Genomic DNA, 26,220 nt, shown 5'->3' with positions numbered 1-26,220 from the left:
TTACTGGGTGCAGCACACCAACATGGCACATGTATACATATGTAACAAACCTGCACGTTGTGCACATGTGTCCTAGAACTTAAAGTATATATATATATATATATATATATACATATATATATATATATATATACATATATATATATATATATATATATATATATATAAATATAAAGAGAAAACCATTAAAGAAAGGCTATAATACACAGGAACACACAGACATACATACACCTGTGTGTCTATATCTTCAGTTATCACACTTTTTCTATACAGACTCCACACGAGACAAACATGTTACATTTTATGAGAAACTATAAGTGGAAAGAGGAGAATTTGTGAAATCAATATAGAATGTTCCTTGTTTAGCATAATTCTAACTGTTTCTCATTAGAGGTCTGAGTATCAATCTGTATTATAGGTGGCCATGCTGGCATTTGGGAAATTCCACAAGAAACTTTTTAAATATGAATTTGGAAAAGGGAAAAGGATTTTTAAAGTGTCTTTTTTTGTTCTGCATTCTATGTGGAACATCTATTTTGTGCTAACTGCTCGTGTTAGCTTGTGATTGCCTGTGACTATGTGGAAGATATACTTTACGTGACTATGTGAGCAATAGTCTTAAAGTTAAGAAATCTAAAATTTGGTTGGTTAAGTTGCTAATTAGGTAAATTACCTTGTAATGGTTACTTAACCTCTCAAAGATTAATTATCTTCAGTGGTACATTGAAGGTTCCATTCATATTGATTTTAGTAGACTTATCCTACTAAAAAGTAAATTTAACAGAAATTATTCTAGACCTCATTATTTCAGGAGACCCCACCCCAGCTTTTATTCCTAACTTCAAGAAATGCAGAGAAATTTAAAAATTCGATGTTCTCCCAATTCAACAGAATATAACTGAACTAAATCGATTTATGTATAATTCATTATTTCAACCTTTAACGCTATATCCGAGCGGTTTGTTTTCACCATAAAGTTATAGCTGTTTAGGCCAATAATTAAAGAGGACCTTGATAGAGAATGACAAGAGAGGATGATCACCCTATTGTCTATCTTCCAGCTGTTTTCAATGCCCTGAAGTTTTATTCACACCCAAATATTAGAATCTTATCTGAGAGAGCGTACTCAAATGATGAATCATGCTAATTTCTCAAGAAAAGTGTTACAGAATAATAAATGCCTTTCTGGTCAAAGCACTGATGCTCTGGAAATAATCTTTATCCAAATGAGGTACAGGAATTGTTAGGACTATTAAAAGTTTGTATATGATATCTGCCAGGTTCGACTGAGCTTCACTTAAAATCTACCATATTAGGGCCAAGTGTAATGACTCAAATTAGTGAACTTAAAAATTGTTTTAAAATGTTTCCTGGAGACATTTCAAATATTGCTCTCTGATTTATCACTGTTACTTTTGCTGAATTCAATTTGATGCCAAGATTTATTCAGATTAATCAAATGCCATAAACTCTGATACCTAATGTTCCTTAACACCTTAAGAACTTTTAAACAGATCAAATGTTGAAGATACGCTTTTAGTGAAACTGTACCTAAGCACATGAATTCTATTGAATATAGCTTTTTAGAAGACTAACAAAGAAAGAAGACTTAGGAAATTCGGAAACATTTTTTAAACCTTCTAGAGGGAATTAAACTACTGAAAAATAATTTCAATTGGTGAATCTAATGGCATTAATCAGAAGATAAGAAAAAAGTAACCATAAAACTTTATGGGGGTAATATTTGCTATGAGGATCAGGAAAAACAACTAATGGATATTAGGCTTAATATCTGGGTGATGAAATAAACTGTACAACCAATCCCATGGCATAAGCTTACCTCTGTAACAAACCTACACTTGTACCCCTGAACTTAAAAGTTAAAATTTAAATAAATAACGTTGTGCTATTAATTTCAACCAGAGCCTTTCCAAGGTGCAGGGAACTTTTGAGAATTTTATTTCTTGCAAAAGGAAACTTGATTCCTTGCTTAGGGCCTTCCTAGGAAAACCTCTATTCTTTGGAGAAGCATCATACTCCTACAATATTTAAGGACCATCATATTTGTCAGACTTTTTTTCTGTTTTACTGTGAGCAGTTTACAGAACATAAAGAAAAATCAAATCCGAAGGTGCACTACACGTGTTTTATCAAAAGGAACATTTTTGTGTACTTTTAAGAAAATACGACAAATTGAGTTTTCTGACCTATTACCAAGTTAGACATCTTGAGTGAATTGAATCTGTTGTAATCCTGTTTGGTTTTCATCCCATGGCTCTGGAAAACTGACATTTATCTCCAATTTTTCAACTCTGCTTCTTTCCAGTACCTCATCTATACGACTATTATAGTACTTTTCATCTGCTTCTACCACTACACTATGGCTGCATTACTTTTAACACAGTGTCCCACATGTTACCCATTTCTACCTTATATAAAGAGTAGAAATTGAATTGTAATTGAGTATCCAGTTGCCTCATATTCAGGTCTTCAACTGAAATAACTCCAGCTATCTCAAAACTTCAACCCTCTCTGGAAGTATTGGACCAAATTATCCCAGATTATAGCACTCTCAGGCTAAAATTACTAATGCTTCTATAGTTTCAGAGACTGTATCAGGTTATTCAACACAACATTCCATGCACCATTCCAGCCTCATATAATCAGAGGACACTTAGACGACTTTAATAGCCTTCAAAAGACACCCTCCTCTTTTACTTATATATATATTTATTTATCTATTTATTTAATGGAGACAAGGTCTCACTCTGTCACCCAGACTGGAGCGCAGTGGCATAATCACGGTCCACCGCAGCCTGCACCTGCCGGGCTCCGATCCTTCCACCGCAGCCTCCTGAGTGGCTGGGACCACAGGCGCCGCCACCACGTCTGCCTGGTTTTTGTATTTTTGTGGAGATGGGGTTTCACATGTTGCCCAGGCTGATCTGAGACTCCTGGGCTCAAGAGATCCACCTGCCCCGGCCTCCCAAAGTGCTGGGATTACATGAACGAGCCATTGTGCCCAGCCGGTCCCGCCCGGTTTTTAACCTTCGTACTGTTTATATAATCATCCTTCACAAAATAGAACACTTCATTACTCGATGGTTCTCATTATTCTAATATGAAGAACTATATTAAGAAAATAAATTCCTGGCCGGGCGCGGTGGCTCACACTTGTAATCCCAGCACTTTGGGAGGCCGAGGCGGGCGGATCACGAGGTCAGGAGATCGAGACCACGGTGAAACCCCGTCTCTACTAAAAATACAGAAAATTAGCCGGCGTGGTGGCGGCGCCTGTAGTCCCAGCTACTCGGGAGGCTGAGGCAGGAGAATGGCGGGAACCCGGGAGGCAGAGCATGCAGTGAGCCGAGATCGCGCCACTGCACTCCAGCCTGGGCGACAGAGCCAGACTCCAGCTCAGACAAAAAAATAAATCAATAAATTTCCAATATTTCCTAGCATATCCAATTTAATTCTATACATCACATAAAAATAAAAGCCGTCTTACTGTGTTAGTTTCTTACTGCTGTTACAGTAAATTAACATAAACTCAGAGGCTTAAAACAACACATTTTTTTTCTTTATACTTCTGGGGGTCAGAAGTCCAAAATGGGTCTTAGTGTGCTAAAATCAAGGTATCATCAAGTGTATATTTTGTCTAGAGATTCCAGGAGAGAATTCACCAGGTTTGAGGGGTCATATGTATCCCTGAGCTCTTGGCCTCTGCACATCTTGGACACAGCACATCACTTCAGCCTCGGCTCCAGTTTACCCAAGCTCTTCTGCTCACTCTGGTCTCTCCGCCTTCCTGTCTGAAGGTTCTTTGTGACTACAGTGGGCCCACCTAGATAATTCAGGATAATCGCTCCAGTTTAAGGTGAGGTGATTAGCAATCTTAATTCCACCTCTAACCATAATGCTTCCATGCTGCCTAACAACACATTCAAAAGGTCATCCTGCTAAGGGTCATTATTCTACCTACACACTAAGTGACTGAGAAAAAGTAAAGTTATCTATCATGCCTTACCTATGGCGAGGAAATAATAACTTATAATGATTTATCTACGAAAACCTGTTTTTAAAAGCTTTGGTCCTAGTCTATTGATTAAAGTTTTGGTATATTCCAGATAAATTTCATGTCCTTGATGCTAACACATTGTGCACAGTAGATGGCCTTTTTAAAATAGTACTGCATAAAGGAATATTTAAGGTTGTCTGGACAATAGAAAAGGAACTTTAGTTGCTATGCCACAAAAGGCCGGATTTCTGCACATTACACCTCCTACCAGTGCACACATGTGCCAAACTCCTTCCTGAAAGCCTGGTTTATGTTTCCTATGTGCTTAGCAATAGTTTTACTCTCACGACTGTTTATATTAAGTCCTATTTTTTAAAGCATATCCTCATTTGTTTGTTTTCCTGAGCCTCTGAACTGGATTTCATCTGGTATGTATTGCACAGGTTTGCACACTTGATTGTACGCTACCTAAAAGCATCCTCTTGTGTTCTGGACACGGTTATTTTTCTCCATGGTAAGGTGATAAGTGACTTCTCTGAGGACTTGCCACCTTAGAATGCAGTGGTGACATCACCTGCTCAGGCTCTGTCTGCAATGTGGAATTTAGTATTTTCCAACTTCTGGTCTAACTTGAACTTCATAATTAAGCAGAGCCGCCTTTTGAGGGAACAGTAGGGTGTCTGCCCCTAAACGTCTGTGTAAATGCAGAGACACATTTGGGAACATAACTGACTTTTACGTACAGAAGCCAGATGCATATCATGACCATGCATGCTTAGGGAAGCAAGTTCATCTCATCTATCACAATAAGCATCTGTGCCACTAAATTCCACTGCAGGATACTTTTCACACTTAGACAACAAAACATTTAAGGAAATAAAAGCTCTTTCCAATAAAAATGTGCATCAAATACTGTGTGTATGTTTAAAAAAAAACCTTCCTCTATAAGATAAGGCCACAGGAACTACTAAAAAAGCATTCTTGAAATACATTTTCTGATAGGAATCTAGGCCCTTGCCTTATATAAGATTTAAGGAAAGTGATGTGTGTGTCTTTATACTTGAAAGGCTGTTTTCAACAGCAAAGGGTATGCTTTGAGGTATCAATATAGTTTTGAGAATGCAAAAGTTTAAAAGAAATGGAATGCATATTCTCCAGGTATGAATATGCAATTGTCATTATTTTCCTACCATCTACTAGATTAGAAACAGAAGAAAAATTATGGAAATGTCTGTTTTCCCTCAATAGGAGTACCTATTTATTAAAGTTAATTAATTACTATTCTTTAAACATTTTCAAAATAGACTCATAAGTGACAACTTTCAGAGAAAACAAGGGTTTTTGGATGTAAATATTTACTTATAACATGGATAAAATAATTTTGTTAAATATTAACTCCATATTCATAATGTTCTCTATTGTTTTTGCATTTTGTTTAACAATAGAGAATCTAAGACATTTAGTGTTCATGAGTTTCATACAGTTTCCTGTCAATGTACTTTGTCTTTTTTTTATTGGACTACTAATCATTTATTTATGATTTGTTGGAACTACTCATATTTTAAATATGTCAAGTGAACTGCAAGCACTTGTTGCTGATTTGATATTTGCTTTTTACACATATTCATTGTATCCTCTGAAAAAGAAAAGTTTTATATTTTAACAAATTCCAATCCATAATTTTTTTTTTAAATTTTCTGTTATTGGTTAGGGCTATGTTTGGATATTTAATTTTAACCGTAATGTTGCAAGTGATATTTGTCTATGGTATTTTTTCTTTATATTTTGGAAAAGTGTATTTGACATCCACTATGGAATTAATATTTATTAATGACATATTATACCTTTGTGCAACTATAAAATACATATAGCCAATTATCTGAACACCATTTTATGAACTGTTTATCACTTATCCACTGATTTGAAACACTATCTTTATCATATATTGGATTTTAGGTTTATCGAGATTATGTAACATGAAATTATTTAATTATGAAATTATGTGAATTCAAGCATGACAGTCAGCTCTTCTTCCCCACCACTACCCTGTAAAAGGATGGATGGAATAATTGCTTCCCTATGGCTTAAGTGTATGAGAGGTATACAACATGGTCTTGATGAAGTGGGAACTACACAGAAACTGTTTTTGGTCCTGAAATGTACTCCAGCTTTACCAATTTGTTCTACACATATACCATTGAGGGTAGAAGCTGAATTTTGCTAATGATTATATTTACACTACTTAACATTGTGCCAGATACTGAGTAGATGCTTAGAAACATGTTTAATGACTTGTTTTATTGATAGAGACCTAATTATCTGCTGTAGTGGTGCTATCTCATTCAGAATCATTTTGACCAGCCTTTCTCCATCATGAATAAAACACTTATTTACACACTTGTGTACATGCACATGTGCATAGAAACACACACACCCTTTGCAGAGACAAACTGCATCGAAAGCATGTACAAACATTATAGTATTTTTGTTGATTCTGACCTGATTCTGATTCTATTGTATACATTTTCATTCTGATCACAATAACAATAAAAATAGAAAACTATAAGTTGTGAAGCTGGAAGATGCAGAACATGAAAGATCGAATTACCATTTTTTTTTCTATTTTCTTTAGTTGGCTGCTGATAAAATCAGAAAAGAAATGGACACAAAAATGAAAGTATGCAATGTGTGTGCGTGTGTGTGTGTGTGTATCACATGCACTCGTTTCCATGATGTACATATGGAATTTCATAACCAGCCAAACTAAGCTTCATAAGTGAATGAGAAATAAAATCCTTTACAGACAAGCAGATGCTGACAGATTTAGTCACCATCAGACCTGCCTTCCAAGAGCTCCTAAAGGAAGCACTAAACATGGAAAGGAAAAACCAGTACCAGCCTCTGCAAAAACACACCAAAATATATAAACCAATGAAACTAGGAAGAAACTGCTTCAACTAATGTGCAGAATAACCAGCTAACATCATGATGACAGGACCAAATTCACACATAACAATATTAACGGTAAATATAAATGAGCTAAATGCCCCAATTAAAAGACATACACTGGCAAATTGGATAAAGAGTCAATACCCACAGGTGTGCTGTATTCAGGAGACACATCTCACTTGCAAGGTCACACATAGGCTCAAAATAAAGGGATGGAGGAATATTTACCAAGCAAATGGAAAGAAAGAAAAAAAAAGCAGGAGTTGCAATCCTAGTCTCTAATAAAACAGACTTTAAACCAACAAGGATAAAAAAGGACAAAGAAGGGCATTACATAGTAGTAAAGGGATCAATGCAACAAGAAGAGCTAAGTATCCTAAATATATATATATGCCAAATACAGGAGCACCAGGATTCATAAAACGAGTTCCTAGAGACCTACAAGGAGACTTAGACTCCCACACAATAATAGTGGGAAACTTTAACAACCCACTATCAATATTAGACAGATCAACAAGAAAGGAAATTAACAAGGATATTCAGACTTGAACTCAGCTCTGGTCCAAGTGGACCTAATAGATACCTACAGAACTCTCCACCCCAAATCAACAGAATATACATTCTTCTCAGCACCACATAGCACTTATTCTAAAATCAACCACATAATTGGAAGTAAAACACTCCTCAGCAAATGCAAAAGAATGAAAATCATAACAAACAATCTCTCACACCACAGTGTAATCAAATTAGAACTCAGAATTAAGAAGCTCACTCAAAACTGCACAACTACATGGAAACTGAACAACCTGCTTATGAATGACTACTGGGTAAATAGCAAAATTAAGGCAGAAATAAATAAGTTCTTTGAAACCAATGAGAACAAAGACACAACATATCAGAATTTCTGGGATACAGTTAAAACAGTGTTTAGAGGGAAATTTACAGCATTAAATGTCCACATTAGAAAGTGGGAAAGATCTAAAATAGACACCCTAACATCACAATCAAAAGAAGCAATGGAAAACACATTAAAAACCTAGTATAAAACAAGAAATAACTAAGATCACAGCAGAACCGAATGGGAGAGAAACACAAAAAAACCTTCAAAAAAAAAATCAATGAATCTAGGAGTGGGTTTTTTGAAAAGATTAACAAAATAGATAGACCGGTAGCCAGACTAACAAGGAAGAAAAGAGAGAAAGATCAAATAGACACATTAAAAAACGATAAAGGGGATATCACCACTGATCCCACAGAAATACAAACTATTATTAGAGAATACTATAAACACCTCTACACAAATAAACTAGAAAATCTAGAAGAAATGGATAAAGTCCTGGACACATACACCCTCCCAAGACTAAAGCAGGAAGAAGTCAAATCCCTGAATAGACCAATAACAAGTTCTGAAATTGACTCAGTAATTACTAGCCTACCAACCAAAAAAAGCCCAGGACCAGATGTCTTCACAGCCGAGTTCTACCAGAGGTACAAAGAGGAGCTGGTACCATTCCTTCTGAAACTATTCTGAACAATAGAAAAAGAAAGACTCCTCCCTAAATCATTTTATGAGGCCAGCATCACTCTGATTCCAAAACCTGGCGGAGACCCAATAGAAAAAGAAAATTTCAGGCCAATATCACTGATGAACATCGATGCGAAAATCCTGAATAAAATACTGGCAAGAGAATCCAGCAGCACATCAAAAACTTATCCACCACGATCAAGTTGGCTTCATGCCTGGCATGAAAGGCTGGTTCAACATATGCAAATCAATAAACATAATCCATCACATAAACAGAACCAATGACAAAAACCACATGATTATCTCAATAGATGCAGAAAAGGCCTTCAATAAAATTCAACACCCCTCATACTAAAAACTCTCAATAAACTAGGTATTGATGGAACATATCTCACAAAAATAAGAGCTATTTATGACAAATGCATAGCTAATATCATGCTAAATGGCCGAAAGCTGGAAGCATTACCTTTGAAAACTGGCCCAAGAGTAGGATGCCCTCTCTCCCCACTCTTATCAACATAGTATTGGAAGTTCTGGCCAGGGCAATCGAGTAAGAGAAAGAAATAAAAGCATGCAAATAGGAAGAGAGGAAATCAAATTGTCTCTGTCTGCAGATGACATGATTGTATATTTACAAAACGCCACCACCTCAGCCCAAAAATTCCTTAACCTGATAAGCAACTTTGGCAAAGTCTCAGGATATAAAATTAATGTGCAAAAATCACAATCATTCTTATATACCAATAACAGACAAGCAGAGAGCCAAATCATTAGTAAACTCCCATTCACAATTGCTATAAAGAAAACAAAATACCTAGGAATACAACCTACAAGGGATGTGAAGGACCTCTTCAAAGAAAACTACAAACCAGAGCTCAAGGAAATGACAGGACACAAACATATAGAGAAACACTCCATCCTCATGGATAGGAAGACTCAATATCATGAAAATGGCCATATTGCCCAAAGTAATTTATAGATTCAATGCTATTCCCATCAAGCTACCATTGACTTTCTTCACAGAACTAGAAAAAAACTATGTTAAATTTCATATGGAAGCAAAAAAGAGCCTGTGGAGCCAAGGCTAACCTAAGCAAAAAGAACAAAGCTGGAGGCATGACGCTGCCTGACTTCAAACTATATTACAAAGCTAAAGTAACCAAAACAGCATGGTGCTAATACCAAAACAGATATATAGACCAATGAAACAGAATAGAGGCCTCAGAAATAACACCACACATCTACAACAATCTGATCTTCAACAAACCTGACAAAAGCAAGCAATGGGGAAAAGATTCCCTATGTAATTAATGGCGCTGGGAAAACTGGGTAGCCATATGCAGAAAAGAGAAACTAGACCCCTTCATTATACCTTATAAAAGAATTAACTCAAGGTGGATTAAAAACATAAATGTAAAACCTAAAACTATAAAAACCCTAGAAGAAAACCTAGGCAATATGATTCAGGACATAGGTGTGGGCAAAGACTTCATGACTAAATCACCAACAGCACTTGAAACAACAGCCAAAATTGACAGATGGAATCTAATCAAACTAAAGAGCTTCTGCTCAGTAAAATAAACTATCACAAGAGTGAACAGGCAACCTACAAAATATGAGAAAATTTTTGCAATCTATCCATCTGACAAAGGTCTAATATCCAGAATCTAGAAGGAACTTAAACAAATTTACAAGAAAAAAAAAACAAACAACCCCATCAAAAAGTGGGCAAAGGATATGAACAGACACTCCTCAAAAGAAGATATGTATATGGCCAATAAACATATGAAAAAAGCTCATTATCACTGTTCATTAGAGAAATGCAAATCAAAACCACAATGACATACCATCTCACACCAGTTAGAATGGTGATCATTAAAAATTCTGGAAACAGCAGATGCTGGAGAAGATGCAGAGAAATAGGAACACTTTTACACTGTTGGTGGGCTTGTAAAATAGTTCAACCATTGTGGAATACAATGTGGTGATTCCTCAAGGATATAAAACCAGAAATACCATTTGACCCAGCAATCCCATTACTGGGTATATACCAAAGGATTATACATCATTCTACTCTAAAGACACATGTACATATATGTTTATCATGGGACTATTTACAATAGCAAAGACTTGGAACCAACATAATGCCCATCAATGATAGACTGGATGAAGAAAATGTGGCACATATTCACCATGGAATACTACACAGCCATAAAAAAGGATGAGTTCACGTCCTTTGCGGGGATATGGATGAAGCTGGAAACCATCATCCTCAGCAAACTAACACAGGAACAGAAAACCAAACACTGCATGTTCTCACTCATAAGTGGGTGCTGAACAATGAGAACATGTTGACACAGGGAGAGGAACATCACACACTGGGGTCTGTAGGTGGGTGTGGGGAAAGGGGAGGGAGAGCATTAGGACAAATAGCTAATGCATGTGGAGCTTAAAACCTAGATGACGGGTTGATGGGTGCAGCAAATTACCATGGCACAAGTATACCTATGTAACAAACCTGCATGTTCAGCACATGTATCCCAGAACTTAAAGTAAAATTTTAAAAAATGAAAGTATGCAATATGTGTATGTGTGTGTATACATACATATAAAACAAGCACTCATTTTCATTTTGTACATATATGCACATTATGAGTGTGAATATATGTTAAATAATATCCTATCAGTTTTGTATTTGTAACACATATATGTACATGCATATACAACAAATAGAGGTGTTTTGCATAATAATTTCATTTATATTCATTTCATCAGCTAAGAACTAAAAAGAATTTAAATCAAAATCAATTATTCATTTACAGGTGTTTTTAACCATCATCTCCCCCTTTATCTTCAGTTTTATGCCTCTTTGTATTGCCATTTTGTGACTTTTTTGCCATAAATTATACATATTTGGAACAGTCACTTTAAGAAATTCAATCTTTGGATAAGATCTCTAAGATTGATTTAGTATGAATACGTGTGTGGGCACACACTTGACAAAGAAAGGTCAGTTATAAATATATGTGTACACTTATCAAAATAATTCACATAAAATCTCTGAATAAAATTATCTGTATGCTTTTTCTGTCAATAAAAGCAATATAGTATAATTCTTGGTAGTAAACCTGTTTGTTTTCATTCTGTTGCCTACCATGTGAGCTGCCATGTTGGTATAAAACATCGATCATTTGATATTTTACTACAGCAAATAATAGTGATCCCCACGAAATAATAAATAAATCAGTGAGTTTCACGGAAATAAGTTTTTGGATGGATCAGATAATTTGAAGTTGTTAGTTTATTCTCCAGCAAGGTGAAAGAAAAAAGCTGTTAGTTTGTTCTCTATCAGGTGATCGAAGATGAAAACTAAAGTTCTCAAGGCCAGTGCATAATAATGGTGCCGTATTCTGTGCATCAATCACCATTACCAAATACCTATATTGCCAAATATTTCATGTACCGCTTTAGTGGTGATTAATCAATGTGCCATGGCACTGAAACTGAAACGAGACTTTGTAGTACAAGTGATATTCAAAGGGTTTTGAAAATTTATCAGCTCTATAGATATAGATGAAAATTTATCATCATCTATCTAGAAATCCTGTTTTTATAAATGTTACCTAGCCAAATATTGGTTTTATTTACTTAATATTTAGAAAACATGAGTTTAGTAAAAATTGTTCAGATTTTCTTAATGTAGTGTGTGAAATTACTATGTAATTATACAAGAAATATGCTACACAGCTGAATACACAAAGAGGTCAGCAGAGGGAGCAAAAGGTGCCTTTCCCCTATAATCCACAGCAACATCACCCGCTCTTCTCTCTACATCATCGATGTATGTTATCTAAAGTCCTGTGCAAATGCCACCTCAACACAAGTCCTCTAGCCTTGCCTTCTTATCAGAAGCAGCTCGAAAGCCCCGATAATTCTAGAACCACTGAAAAATACACACTTGTTGCAAGGATTGAAAAGCCTCATATTGCAAATTCAGAATTCACAGTACTGAAAAAATTCATAATTTTTTAAAGTTACAATACTGTGAACTATACAAAATGAATTATGCTGGGATCCGATGACTCTCTTCATTCCAGCCTATCTTATATTTTCTCATTCATTTCTCCACATAGTCACAACAACAGACTCACTATTACATTTCATTAATGGCTATTTTATAATAAATGATCTCAATAGCATTTCTGAAACCTCTGCTGTTCTGGTTTTACAGAACTCTTGAATTTTTGAATGAGTTAGTTTTTGATTGAAAAAGACCTGACTCTTATGCTTAGAAAAGCCATCATTTCTTTCTGTAAGCTTTCCGTCTTCTATAAGCTTTACATGTTCCATAAGCAAACATTCGCTGGTTTTGTGATCAAACTAGAGAGGCAAATTCAGTTAATAATAACAACGTCATTTATCATCCTCAAATCTAGTGTTATGGATAATACGATCTCCACAAGGAGACGGTTGCACGAGCGACAAGAGAAAGACAATCAACAGTCTTTTACTCATACCAAGATATGTCCACACACACTTGTTTCAACAGTCAAAGTAACGCCATATGTCCCCAGTGATGTGGGTGGGCAAAAGGAACAGTTGGCCTGCTAATGAGGGCCATATGTACACGCAGCCTATCGTACCATCCTTCTTACTTATGGTTGCTGAAAACTCAGTGGAAGAGCTTGCTCTGAGGAATGGCATGGCTGGAGGAGGAGAGGCTTCCTTAAGAGCAGGAAAGGACCATTTGTTGTACAACTACTGTATCTCTGAAACTGGGAGCTAAAGATATGCATGTACGTTACTCATTCTTATTAAGAGTTACTTACGCATCCGTAGAGTTCTTTACTCCAGTTTCACCTTCTTTCACTAAATTCTTTTGCATTTATGTGCAAAGGGATTTTGGGCCCTTTTCAAAAATTACTTTTCCTAATCAATCTTGTTAATTTGATGTTCATTTACATCGGCTTCTCTTTATTTTTAGCTTGATTTCCAGAAAAATTATACTTTCTTTGACATTGTTAAATGTTACAATATTAAAAGAAATGAAAAAGACTTAAAAACTTAGAATATTTGAATGAGGGTTTCTGGAAGGCAGAGAGAACAATAAGGCAAAAGTACTTACTGCACTACTGTTCCAAAGTAAAAGAAAAACAAAGATTTTAAAAATGATTATAGCAGCTTTGTATCTCAACCAGGGTTTCCTTTGAAATTTCTACAACTGCAAACACTATTCAGCAATTTGCACTGATTATAAAATTTATTGTTTTAAGGTCAATTGTGATACTATGATCAGATAATATAATTTACTTTACTCTTAATGGCTTCATTTTGACAACTGAGGGAGCTTTCAGGAAGGACAACGCTTCCTGCACAACAACCAGTAAAGCAGGTCACATCCATTTTCAATCTAATTTTAAGAAAAATGAAGGACAAACTACTTGTGAGGCAGCAAGAATTCATTTGCATTAAATTAATTTGAACAGGGCATTTCAAGTTCTCTCTGGCAACAATGGAATAAAGGGGAAAATGAATCTATCTTATGCAATGATCCTCTTCTAGGTTACAGAAAGATTTGAAAGGCTGACATGACCATTGCTAAATTTCTTCTAGAAGTCTATGATTAGTGTCATAGATATAACTCATGAGATAAAATATTCACAAAGAATGTCTGTGAACTGCATCAATTGTGATGGAACTACTGTCTAACATCCCTTTGAAAAGTTATATTCTGCAAAGGTTAAAAAAACACCAACCTTTCGATGCTTTCTTATATGGATGAGCTTTTGTCAACAAGAACTAAGCTTCACAATTAAGCACTATGGAAGATAATGTTCTAGGTTAATTTAAACCTAACTAATCCAGGACTTGGCCTTGATAAATAATGGGTTTAATTAATATTTTTGACCCTAGCAGTGCAAATACTTTTACTTATATTTTACTAAAGCTAGTTTTGACAAATCTAAGGGTATTTAATTTATCAGTATCTGTTGTCAGATGAAAACTTCCCCATCAATACCTTCTAATGGTTCAAAAATAAACTGTTACCCCCACAGATACATTGTTTTTCCATGCGTAAGCAAGTACATTAATTTCAGGGTCTCAAGGCATAAAAGTGATATTACCACTTGTGATAGGCTGCATAATAGTCCCAAAAGATGTTCTTCACCTAATCTCCCGGCCCTGGGAATGTGCTGCCTTACACAGCCAAAGGACTTGTAGATACGATTCATTTAAGGATCTGGAGACAAGGTGATTATCCCAGATCATCCACGTGAGTCCAAAGTAATCACAGGAGTCCTTAGATGAAGTGGAGAGAAGGACTCAAAGTTAAAGGAGGAGACAGCGCGGAGACAGAAACAGAAATAAAAGCAACGCACCTTGAAAATGGAGGAATGGGGAAAAGACAATGAAGACAGGTGCCACCAGAAGCAGAAAATGCAAGAGAATGGATTCTCCCCTCAGCACCTCCAGAAGGAACCCACACTGCAGACACATTGACTTAGCCATATTAAAGTGATTTTGGACTTCTGACCTTTGAAACTGCAAGACAATAAATATGTGTTAAGTTATGTAAATGTGTCGTAATTTGTTATAGCAGCAGTAATACAACTAATACACCACTACAATAAGCAAAGGAAATAAAGTGCAATAGTGACAAACTTAAGGGTTTCCAGGAAAGAGAAACGAAGTGGTAAACTCAATCACAGGATTATATTAGTAACTGTAGTATATGTTACTTGCTTACCCTTTCAATCACATTATTGCTGTAATTATCATTATCATCCAATCAATATGATTACACCAGTATGTATAACTTAGACATGAAAATTTTTTTCTATTTCACTCTTCCCATAATTCCATGCAGCTACCCCTAAGCAACTATGTATCTGATGAAGCTAATATTTTCAGGGAAAATCTTCCATGTTAAGCAGAAAATTTACATCTAAAATTAAATTCTTTTAAGCCAGTCTGGGGACAATACCTAGAAAATTCAAACATTACTTCTCAAGAATACCACTAGCAGTGAGTTTGTGACGCTATCTTCCACCAACTGAATCAAAATTAATTTTAAATATTTTCAAAGCAATATTTTAAAAAATCGTGTACACATTTTTTCCTCTTGGTAAAAATAAACCACTTCTCAACCATCCATTATATTTATGTTAGTTACATGAAGTCCATACATGAATTATCATACCACAAATAGAAAACTATTTAAATAGAAAAATCTCACTTGGTGCTGACAGAATGACAGCATAAAACTGTTAAGCATGAGGAGAAAGTTGTTTGCAGTGTAAATAGTTCCCTTTTCCTATCAAAGTGTGTCCTGTGATCTAGCGCTCTTCTCTCCACATGATTAAGTACAGCAAAAGTTATAAAAACACTCATTCTAGTTTTCTATACTTTAATGGTTGTAGAACATCAGAAGAGAATTGGGAGATGGGAATGTTTTGTGCTTGACATTGCATTTGAGGGGAAAATAAAAACTTGGACATAATATGTGGGATGTCTCCACAGTAATACTTGGGAGGGCAAGAAAAAAATGCTATCAAATTTCTACCATGCGCTGAGCCCCTTATATCAACAAATATCCAGCCTTTCTAATGTACTAACAACCACTCTTCATAGCAAGTATTCTATTCCCAGCTTGTAGGTAAGAAACAAAGCTTCAGAAAGGGATCTTCACCAATTTCACACAGTCAATAAAAGGCAGAACTAGGGCAAATATCAATAATAAAAATAGCAATCTAATCCTAATTGGACCTGGCACTGTTCTAAGAAGAAAATCATTAACAAAGGATTTTGAGTTACCACACTCTTAGTCTCCCCGTTTTACAAAAGAAGCAACTGGGGTAAAGTGAAGCTATGCCGTTTCTTTTCAAGCTCATATACCTAACAAGATACCACTTTAATCATGGGTCTCTGATAGATCGTGTACCTCATTTCTAGCGTTTGCTGAGATTTTTCTTATTAACCCTAAGCAAGTATTTGATCCCTGGTAAGTATGCTGTAATTTTTTCACCGCTCATTCTTATCACGGTTCTTCAAGAAAAGTACAGTTCAACACATTTGTCCTATTTGGTTACAAATTTTGAAATTCAAAATATGTATCACACTAAGCTGTTAGCTCCATTTGGAATTTTAAAAAACTAAATTTTTCACTCAGTTAAAAAAAATTGCATTGTTTACTCCCATATCTACAATATAGCTTATAAGTGTATATTTGTATTGAAAACATAATTTTCTACAACTTTTATAATATTTAAATATTATTTAAGGTTTTAATAATATTTAAATATTTAAATAATACATTTAAAAACATAGTTCAACAAGTCCGAATAATCCATCACTTACTTATGACAGAATATTTGTTCAGTATCTTCTGTTTGTTCACTCTTGTGTAATATATCCTATTTTAAGAATCAAAAACTTCTCTTAATGTCAACACTACAGCCTCTTCACAATTCCTACTTATTCCTAATTACCCTTCAGGAGCAAATAAAATGAATTTATCCCAAATTTCTTTGCTTTGAAACAACTTCAGTGAAAATGGTGGTTGTCAACCATATCTACCATTCATATATCCCATTGTTTTCTGCATTAAATTTCATCTAATACTCCTTATGCCATCAGTGTCACTACAAAGGGGGACAGGGGATGAATCTCATCATGAACAAAGGTATATACACTAGATCTTAGGATGTTCAATCATTTCCTTACTCTATTATGTCCCATCTGAACTACTCATATTAAAATGAGCAACTATATGAACATGGTACTTTTAAGAAAGGATGTTCAAAAATTAATTCATATCTTGTACAAATTGGTATCCAAGAAATCATGACCTAATAGGCATCACATATGTGAATGAAAAAATTCACTTTCAGCAATGAATGTTGATGACACTCCTTTAGCAAGAGTTGTACCGAGCTACCCACAACTCCTCAGCACTCACTATTCTCATACATGCGGTCGGACAATGTCCAAGGGTGCAGTGATTCTGTCCAGAGGCTTTTCTGGGCCGTTAGAGCTGTCTCAGCCTGTGTACAGGGTTATACAGACACTCTAGGGCATTCATGACTCTGATCACTGGAGCAGCCCTGTACTAACTGCAAATTTATGGAGGAAACTTTCAAGTCCTCTTGCCCCCCAGTTGGGGTAACTCTGTTACCTATTTCATGTGGTCTCAGTTCTCCAACAAAAATGATCTCGGCCTGCTCATCTTACTTCCATTTCACTACATGGCATAACTAGAAGTTGACTAGGTATTCTGCTTTAATGTATATGCAAAGCCCTCTTGTTCAGGAATGTTTGTAGAATAATATTTCTAAATTAGGAATACAATTGGTCTTGTTCTTTCCTGAGGGATAAAATGTCATCTCTCTTCTTCTCTCCCTCTCTCCTTTCTTCCTAACTCAGCTAACCCTCTATCTGAAAGAATTACAAAGGAAGAAATCTAGGGCATTGTTTAGCATTCTCAGGAGGATTGGAAATGTTGGAATGACAGCGAGTATCACACATACACTGCTTGAAGTATTTTGTAGGATCCAAGGGAAGAGAAAATTTTGACATTCCAGAAAATTTAAGTCATCCTTTTAATATCAGGACCAGAAAGAAACAGGTCACACGGGCAAGAGCCATAAAACTAATTATCTTGACTCTTTCCAGAATACCTGAGCTATAAATGTACAGGGAATCCTGTAATCAGATGCAAAGTTGTGTATAATATACTTAGTTCCCAAATGTAACTAGGAATTTTATGTATATAATGTGAAAAATCGTTCCAAAGTATTTGAGACTCCAAAAACTTTCCTAGCTAGCATTCAATATTCTTGCTTAACTTCTCCTTATACCCCTAACTGTATTGAGCATGCATAGACACACAAAAGCTAGGATCAACTATTACCGCTTAAGAAAGAAAAGGAGGAAAAAGGCTGTATTATAGGGATTTAGTTTTCTTCCTCAACTCTTGAAGAAGCCTATTTGTATCAGCCCGTGTCAGACAACAAAGTACTTATCAATAAAGTTTTATGAATGTGGTCACATATGAAATATAAGAGCATTCAGTTTCTACCTCTCCTTTTCTCATAAATCCTACATCAGATAGACATTAGCTATATCTGCCAATGTTTCCACGGAATCTTAAAGACTATTCACTGCAAAGCTGGCAGTGTAGCCTGAAAGCAAGTTATGTCTGCGTTGCAACTTCACACTAAGTGGTTTAAAAATACAACTAAATGTGGCCTGTCTTTATCTTGATTATAAGACATAAATTATCCCAAGAATATTCTTAGTAAAAATTGGGTCTCCCGGTCAAGCCACTTCTATTAAGAAGGACACAGGTCAGTTTTTAGGAGTTTAGGTGTTATTTGGAAGTTAGGAGCATCTAAATATGGAATATAACTCCATTAAATTATAGTATATTTTATATCAAAGAGAAACGACAAAAATAAGAAATGTTTTAAGTATTTTTTCGTATAGCGTGTTCATATATAATTACTTCAGTAGTCTCAATGTAGTCATGCAATTGTTTGGGTAAAGAACTAAACTTGAAGTTAAATAGCATAGGTCTGAATTCTTATGGTTTATAACATTCATATATTTTATATGTTCCAGAATAATATGTAATTTCTAAGTTTATAACATAATAATTACAGAAATCTAGGTAAAGTAATACTTCTGTGACACAGTCTCTTCATCTACAAAATGGAATATTGCTTTTCTCCTTAAATTTATATTAAAAATTGGAGAAGTAATATATGTGAAAGAACCTTACATTAAATATGCAAGTTTTATTTGTTGAATTCAAACAGTCATTAAAGAACAAAATAAAACATTACATTTGGATTAACAAAGTAGATACATATATCTCAATCTGAGAAACCTTTAAGCTCTCTTGACCATAAAATGACATTGGATCCTATAAGAGAGTTTGGTAAATATTTGAAAGATATTTCAATTTCACACCTAAATGTTGATTCTGACATTTATTTCCTAAACTTATCATTTGTATACTTACCTGCTATTAAATCCACAGGGGTCATGTCACTAACTGTATGCCCACCGATTTTATTGAGAGGTATTCAGCAAGGCCCACAAAGTAAGTATTGAATTTTTTTAAAAAACAGACCCAAAACACCTAAAAGCAAAACACTTAGTAAATTCTTATAATCATGAAGATCACAAATTAGTGCTATTAGTAAGAAAGAAACTTCTAAACCAAATAAAGTCCTAATACCTCCAACGAATTTTGTCTCTCTGATACACACACACACGATTAAAAAAAAAATGAAGGAAATGTAAAAAAATAAATAAATGAAGGAAGTTCTGTGGGAAATGTCCATAATTTCATGCCCAGAATTTCCCTATCAATCTCTTTCCCCAAAGTTCTTCCGAGAAAATAAAGTTGCCTTTCTCTCAACGTTAACTCATCACTTTTCTCATAGCATTTTCAAAAGAAATATTTCCTGTCAGCCGGCCACTTAAACTTTGTGCTGTTAAAGAAATCCAAAAAGGTATCAATTTTGCAACAAAGGATAAAGAGGAGACGAAGTGAACCAACATGGCTTTTAAGCTAAATTGCCGTCACCTGTCACAGGTTGTCTAGCGAGCCTCAAGTTCCCTCTAATAAGCTTATGGAGGGTGCGGAGCAAAGGCACCTCAAGGTGCTCTGCGGGTTTTCCCCTGGTAAATTAGGCTGAAAGGAAAAGAGTCCCACCCCCCACCCCCAAACTTGGAGACCAGGGCTGCCCTGCCGAATGCTGTGCCCAGACCTCCTACTTCCACGCCCTTCCAGTCCTTTCCTCGGCTTGGAAAATTGGGCATGAGGCAAGCAAAAGGAAGGACAGAAGGCCAAAACGGGCATCCGGGAAGCCAAATTTCTGTCTCAAAAGCTCGTCTAGAAACGCGTACATAGCGCGTGCCTTGCGGACATCTCCTAAAACCCCGTTCACTGAAGCTAATTCCTCCCGAACGCCCCCACGCCGGCTGAGGATCGCAACCGCCCATCCGCCCCTCCAGCCTGTGCAGCCGCCCCCAAAACCTCCCGTGAATCGGGAAATATCAAGGCAGCAGCGCTTGGGGAGCCGAGCAGCCTCGCCAGTTCCAAGTCTCTGGTTCGAGACCCCTCGCTTCGCCTCTTTGGGGAACTCACCTGGAGTCAGGTTTAGATGGCAGCCTCCACCCAGGGGACCGGGAAGCGGCCCCGGGAAGCGCCGCCGCGTCCTGTGAATAACGAGCGCAGCGCAGCGGAGCAGCTCCCCCTGGACTGGCCGCTCCCCGATTCCTCCCGCTCTGTCCGGGAACCGTCCCTCCGTTCTTTCCTCTCCCTCCCCTGCCTGCAGCCGCCGCGCTCCCTCCTCCTGCTGGCGGCTCAGGGCTGTGCTTCCGCCTCCCTCCTGCGGGCGCACGAGCTGCCCGCGCTGCTAATGAGCAGGCTCCAGGCTCCGCCCGGCCAGGGGTGCGCACACACCCCACGCCGGAGACGAGCTCCCGGGAGCGGAGCTATGGATACGCCTGGTGCGGCCGCTGGAGAAATGAACTGGAGGAGGCATCCAGCATCTCACACTTTCTGGCCACTCAGCTTAACTAAGCCATAACCCCAGACTTCTTCCTAAATCTCCAGTAATTTACAGGTGCTGAAAAGTCAATGAGGGGTTTGAGCACAATCTGTGTTAACAGTATTGCCAGTATAGACATGCTAATCTGGCTAGATTCTAGGGATGAAATGTTCAAGGGACGGTATATGATTCTTTCTGGTGGTTATTTTGACATATTTTGGCTATACTTACAGATCTGTAAAATAAACCAGCAATCTTCTAATCATGACAACACAGATTCCTAATTGAAGGCAGCTGATACTTATTAAATACCAGGCTCTGTTTAATAGGCTCTTCTTTCCCAGCTGATCTTTACTACAATTCTGTGAGCACTACTAGCACCCCTATTCTATATTTTAAGAATTTGGGTTTAACTTTTAAAACAAGACGGTCTTAAAACAAGACTAAGGATCATGTCCAACCTTGCAGAGATTCTAAGTTTCTGAGCCTAAATAATAACTGAAATCTGTAGCTCCCACAACCCATAGCCTGTGTATAATGTGTTGCAGCATCTTGGATGGTACTGTGTAACTGAACCAACAAAGATAATAGGACCATCAGCAAATACACACCACGAGACTAATGAATACCTAGAATCCTAGTGAGACTTGTAAATAGTCAAGCACCCTAAGTAACAATAGTTCAAGTGCATGCTAAACATGGTGATTACTTATAAAAGAACAGCAACCAGTATGAGTGAAGACAGGCAAATAATGTTCAAAATGTTCAGAATCAATGTCCAGCCACTTATGAGTTGAATTCCCCACTCTAAAAAGGAGGCCAGATGTGATGTATTCTAAGAAGTCTACAATGGGCGTGGTCTTTTCGCAACCAAAAAGGGCTTTTTAAACACTTATTTCCCATTAAGAATATGCAATAGCTAATTAATATTAAATCTGAAAATCAGTGATAATTTATTTCAACTAACCTTACATGAAAAAATCATTACTCATTCAAGCTTTTAGAATTAGATTAAATAGCATTGAGTATCAAATTTACTTCAACCCATAGAAATAATAGACAGTTAATTAATAAAGTAAGTAATTTAATTAACTTTACTTTTGTGTCATGATGTATTTTTCCTTAGGAAAAGGATAAGACATTTTTTCCATGGTATAAAATACTAGAATATGACTTTTATATTTTTCTTCATGAAGATTAAAGAATTAATAAAATAAGTACAGACATATTGTCAACAAATCTATCCAGATCATTCATTCTCCACTCAAGAAATTATGCTAGGCAAGCTTTATTTCTCCATATGTACAAGGCAATTCAGAGGTCAAAAATTTGAAAACACTTCAATGAACATCAACCATTAATTAACTAAGAGTAGATTTTATTTATAAACAACTTTAAAAGACTATAAAAAAGGTATAACAAACTTCTACTTTATCAGTACTGCTACTCCTGTTGAACACAAAGATATATAATTATAGTTTTCTCCCTATTTAAAATATTTATTGATTCTGGCATAATAATGTCATACTCATCCCTCAATAATCAGTGTACATGGAACCAGAAATCTTTTCTTTCACCTAGTCAATTTAAGTATTTCTGTGTTTTGCATGTTAACACTCTATTTATTCTGTGTTTCTAGTGCTTATCCTCAAAATTTTTATAGTTCCGTTCACATATGAATTCTACCAATCAGCACTATATATAAATAATGCAACGTATAAAATGTGTTAAATAAATGGATGTAAGATTTATGCTAAATTTTTCACATAGTAAGTACTTCAAAACCCTTATTATTTTTCCTTAAGCTTTTATGTGCATATATTTTATCTCTCCAACTAAAGAATAAACTTCTAAATAAGAAGAGTTTTGTCTATAAATTTTACGCATTTTAATACATTATTAATCTAAAACCTTGGACTAGAGTTTGGAATTCTTTTATGTATTCATTTATTGATTCAAAAAATAGGTGTCCATGCCATTTTTTCTAAACCTTGTGCAAGATGTAGGGTATACAATGATGTCCAGACTTTAGAGTCCTTGACCTCATGGCGTTTAAAGTGCAGTAATGTACAGTAATTTTAAAATCTATTTATTATTATTTAAAACAATCAATGAATACATTCTTGTCGAAAATAACTGAAAAGTCTGTCTGAATTCCCTGGCCAAGGCCAAAACATGAAAGCAAAAGAGCTGCCTGAAAACAGTGCAAGCCACTCTCCAGAGGGTTTCTCTGTTGAAACAGCACATCGCATTATGGAAATAATGAGAAAAATTAGTAACTGTGCAAACGACAACACATATGCATCTTTGTGGTTTCTGACCTTTTAGCATCGTCGAAGCAAGACCACAAACCTTTCAACACCAGGCGTGGTATTAATCTTGCACAGAATATAATGTTTTCACATATTTTATTCTGATTTCCTACAAAGTAATTTCAATTTCTAGCTAAAGCTAATGGATTTTTCTAGTGAAAACATTGTGTACCGAATGACTTTCCAGTGAGATCCGCGTACCATGCGCCATTTTCATGTTCGTGCTCATTTCTCTGAAGTCTGTTTGCCTTTAATTCACCATAATGAAATTCCTTGTGTACTTTTATTGGCTACCATTGCATAGTGACACTTGCATCCAAATGTAATTCCATTTGAGCTTGGCAGTGTTTGCTTTTTTATCAGAAGAGGAAAGTTAGAGGGAACAAGGGGCAAAGATGTGTGTAAGAATATCTGAGGGACCATCACAGCATCATCACAAATTCAAGATTTTTTTGAAACATTAGACAAGGGACTCACAGCCATGCCCTGGGATGGCTGAAACACTTCACAACCTGCTCATGTTTATGACCAAAATCATCACCTAAAATGAATTCAATGTGTCAATATCATAATATTGTTTGTGTATAAGTAATCATGAAGCAGTTAGGGAAGGGAGTATAATCTAGTAAGAAATTGGAACAAAAAGTGTTAGACAAAATTCAAGAAGATTTAAAAGAAGAAAATTAACCTGTCTGATCTGAACAGAATTGGAAAAGCACATCAATCATAGCTCTATACATTGACCATAGACTTAAAGCATAACATAAAAATAAAGAAGGCAGATAACTCAGGAAAACATTTCTATTAAATCTACTCCGTAAAGTTTTCCCATACTTTTATTTTACTAACAGGAGCATACATTTAAATCTGACAAAATCATATATATTTTGTTGATTCAATTTGTAGCAGATAGAGGAGCATGTCCCAGTGCTATGACAGTGAGTTGTCACTATAACATACCACTGCTTTACATCTTACCCACAGGCTAAAATGTTTACCCCTAGAGTCGTGACTTTGTATATGACAGGAGATTGCTACTAAAAGTAAATATATTTGGCTGAAGGGTAGATACAACTTTAGGCCATTATATCATTCACTAAAATTTAGCTGGCATTTACATATTTACCTGCTTAGTTCATATGACAAATATGTTTGAGAGACTGCCATATACAAAAAAAAAAGATGGAACCATCTTACAAATTTAGAGATTACTTAAAGAAATGGAACTGAAGGGTTAACTGTGATGGCAAGAATGAAGAGAGCAAAACCAGAGGGTACTTCAAGGAGAACAGGCATGAGAGAGGCATTATAATTTGGAGGGTGCTATGATTTGAACCTATGTGCCCATCCAAAGTTTGTATGTTGAAACTAAAATCCCAGGACAATGACATCAAGAGATGGGGCTTTTGGTTAAGTGATTAAATGAAGAAGGATCCACCCTCATGAATGAGATAAACGTCCTCGTAAAAGATGCTTTAGAGGAATGCCGGGCTCCTCAGTCTCTTCTGCCATGTCGTTACATTGTCCGTTTTTGCCCACTTTTGTCACGTGAAGACGAAGCAAGAAGGTGCCACCTCGGGACCAACTGCCAAATCTCCACTGCCTTGATTTCGGACTTCTCAGCCCCAGAACTGTGAGAAATACATTTCTGTTTTTTATGAATTACTCAATCTGTGGCATTTTGTTATAGCAGCATACAGACAAAAACAGGGTAAACAGCCTGGTGAGAGTGGATATTTTAGAAACTTGAGATGATTCAATGTCGCTGATTCTCCATTTTCTCATATGTAAAATGAAGGAAATAATGCTGATTACTTCATAGTTCATTGTACAAATTAAATTAACTATGTAAATAAAGCAATATAGTTCCTTTTATCTAGTATACATTGTTTAAGTGTTGTTGTCATTACATGAGGAAAACAAGAACTTCCCCAAACAGAAGGATGTGGGAACCAAAACTAAGATATAAGAAAGGACCAAAGTTCACTGTGACAATCTGGTCAAGCGCTGGTTAGGGAAGATAGCATAATGTTACGCATAGATATTATTATAGGATAATTTTCCTCCACCCCGAACTCCTCTAGCACTTTCCCTACGTCTTTCATTGCACTTCTTCATTTGTCTCTTTAATTACGGTTATTTATATAAATCTTTTAGCTTCCTACAAAAATAAGCTTGTAGTGGGACAGATTCTTGAGGATCTATGTCAAAGCAATTTTTCTATTTCCTACAGCAAGTAACCCAGTAGTAATCACACAGAATTTGTTAAAAGAATAAACATAGGAAGATTAATTTCCATTTTTTTCTTTGCTAATTTTTAATCAGAATTATACCATTGTTAGGGAGGGAGAAATTATAAATTGAGGACATGAGTATTAACATTTAAATCTGTTATTCTGCTTTATTTTAGAGCTTGCCATGTTTTGTGATTAAAAAAAGAAACAGGACATTCTATATAGCTGTTGCAAAACGTGTGGTCTGTTGGTGAACTAGCAGCACCAGCATTATCAAGATTTCCTTAGTTTGCAGGGCTACTGAGTCAGAATTCGCATTTTGACAAAACTCCAGGTGATTCATGCTCTGCATTTAAGTTGGAGAAGCACTGTTCTATAGTTCTCCTTATGTCCTAAATGCATTGTCAGTGAAAGAAAATACTATACGTATGATAATAATAACGGTAATATTAACAAAAATGTAACTATTAGTAATTTTCTATGCTCTCCCAGATACTAAGTCCTTTATTTAATACTTGTGATATTTCTGCGAAGTTGCAATTGATATCACCTACTAAACTGATACTCAGAAATCTGAAGTAATTCTCCAAGGTCACAAAGCTAGTGAATCACAAACCAG

Source organism: Symphalangus syndactylus, chromosome 12, assembly GCF_028878055.3.
Source record: "Symphalangus syndactylus isolate Jambi chromosome 12, NHGRI_mSymSyn1-v2.1_pri, whole genome shotgun sequence".
NCBI lineage: Eukaryota > Metazoa > Chordata > Mammalia > Primates > Hylobatidae > Symphalangus > Symphalangus syndactylus.
The sequence above is the reverse complement of the archived record's forward strand: the minus strand, read 5'-3'. Positions refer to the sequence as shown.